We start from the raw sequence: 2,597 nt of genomic DNA on the forward strand, positions 1-2,597 counted from the left end.
CTGAGCTACTATACCGCCCACCGCGAAAAGTAATTGTTGAGTATTTCAGTCATGATAAGAGCCGCTCAACAATAACATACGGTAAATCTACATTTTTATTCTTTAAGACACGTTACATTTTGAAATGTGACTAATAATGTAATTTATTCTAAACAATTTAGTGTAGAATATACTGCTTGCAAAATAAAATTTGGCATCAACATTATTCATGCCTCTTCTCCCGTCATTTCAGAAGTGAATGTTGAGTCTTGATTATGTGCGCAGTGTTTCAAGCGAGAGACAGACACCACGGTTCGCATATATATATAAGATTAGAAGCTACCGTGTTTTAAGCTATCTTAACGAATTTTCATTTCTACTTCATTCTCAACACGACTAACTGATTAGCGCTGACTATCTTACATTTTGTTAAAACATGCAATGCGTGATTAAATGTGCCCGAAATCTACTATTTTTATGAGTCAACAGCCACGTGACAGAATTTAAAGAAGAGAGGCATGCATATATATATATAGACGACGAACATCTTTAAAACTGGAAATAATCTTACGTTATACTTAAATATAAGATAATTTCTGCCTAAGTTTACATCTAACTTCTTTTTGTATTATGAATGTTGTTCTAAACAAATTAATACAACGACAATTGGCTGTTTTGGTTCAACAATCTTTCGAATTTTAGGAATAGTGAACAAATTTAGCACTTCACTAATATTTCTATGAATGAAACTACAATCAAGGTCAACCAAAGTTCCAAAAACGGTTTAATGCGATTTATTTTATCATTTAACGTAGAATAACTGCTCATACTCCTGTAAACACAGTTAACAAGTTGCTTCACTATATTCACTTTATATATCCTTGAATCAGAACTACTAAAATAGCATAGTAAAGTCTGACATAATAAAAGATACACACTTACTGCACAATGACCCTGTCGATTATATAACAAAGTATCAATTAATGACATACTACAAGATTCTTGTTCACATTCAGCTATAAATGTTGTATAAATAGTTGTAGATTGTAACGTTTTCATGGAGAAGATAAGTATTATTAAAGTTGAGAGTAGTTATTTTAATTAGATTACATTAGATTAGAAACCTTTTTGGTTTTATTACTGCAAGCACATTTAAATATAATGTTACGTCTCTGTTCGTTTGTTAATTTCCCGTAAAAAATTCTTTCCGAAGAACTTCAGCGATACAAGTCCTTTCTTAAATAAAACTAGTTTATTCTTTCTCAATATAACTTTGCAATACACTTAATTTCCATAGTCACTTTAATTTAAACACTCGCTATAATTCATAACGATTCACGCACTTTACTTACGGTCACTACCGCTCACTTGACTCGAATATCTGTCTCTATATCTCCCTATCTGCCATTATATCTCCGCTTATTTGGCGGGCTTATATACTAAAACAGAGGGCGTCTGGAAGAGACTAGAGTTGCCAGGAAAAGTGATGATCCTTATAGAAACTCATGACGTGTTACCAGCATCACGCGACTTCCGCTGTCGTAACACTGCCCCTTCCTTTGTATTGTTCGTCCCAAACAATAGCCACTTACATTAAACCAATAGATAATTAACAATAACTTAATTAAATGTACATAATTTACAAACAAAAAATTAAAATTCAAGAAAGTATCTTAATTTTATGGGATGTATCTTCTTCCGTACTGGTCTCCGTCTCGTTGGCTTCTGCTTCATGTGGGGTTCATCTGCTCCATCAGGAAACGTCCTATTATCAGTAACAACCACATCAGTGGTAGTAACTTCATGAAGGGCTTCACTGTCTCCCTTCTCAAAACCGAGTAGAGTTTCTTCTTCGACGGTGGCTTCTTCGGGTGGCACGTCTTCAGCAGCGTAATTTGTTCCATTGTTCACTTCGTTCCAATTGAAATGTTCTGGACCATGATAATACCAAAGCCTGTTGGCAGGCACCACCTTTGGCTTACCTCGCCGACCACAATTTATTCGAAAAGTCACGTCTGAGAGATGATCCACTATGTCATATGGGCCTTCCTATGGAGAAGACAATTTAGGAGACTTCCCTTTGGTCTTCCTGGGATTATACAACCGCACCTTGTTTCCTGGTACAAAGCTGACTTCAGTAGATTTCTTATCATAACATATCTTCATGGAATCAGCAGACGTTTTCAAGTTTGAACGCACTTGATGGTGAATATCATCCATCCCTTCCCATAACACTTTCACAAACTCTGACAGATTTTCAGGCAACTCTTCATAAGGTGGAGATCCTGTTATCAGGTCCACTGGCAAACAAAGTTCCCGACCAAACATCAGCTTTGCTGGAGTGTATCCAGTGGATTCATGCTCTGCTGTTCTATAGGCCATCAACAGTGGAGAGAGTAAGGCATCACAGTCATCTTGGTGACTATTACAAAACTTTGCCAATTCATGTCCTAGTGTCCAATTGTAGTTTTCTACCATCCCACCAGACTGTGGGTGAAATGGCGTTGTTCTGGTCTTTCGGATGCCAAACAACATCCAGCATTTATGGAACACAGTTGATTCAAAGTTACAGCCTTGATCTGAATGCAGTTCGTATGGCATGCCAAACGTGAAGAAGA

At 36.6% G+C, this 2,597-nt stretch overlaps 1 protein-coding gene across 2 annotated transcripts in view; it reads right to left on the reverse strand.

Annotated features, from left to right (window-relative positions):
- Positions 1–2,597, reverse strand: part of LOC106473853 — an 18,005-nt gene that overhangs the window by 6,902 nt on the left and 8,506 nt on the right. The window lies entirely within an intron of this gene.

The sequence above is a fragment of the Limulus polyphemus genome, unplaced genomic scaffold (assembly GCF_000517525.1).
Source record: "Limulus polyphemus unplaced genomic scaffold, Limulus_polyphemus-2.1.2 Scaffold6558, whole genome shotgun sequence".
NCBI lineage: Eukaryota > Metazoa > Arthropoda > Merostomata > Xiphosura > Limulidae > Limulus > Limulus polyphemus.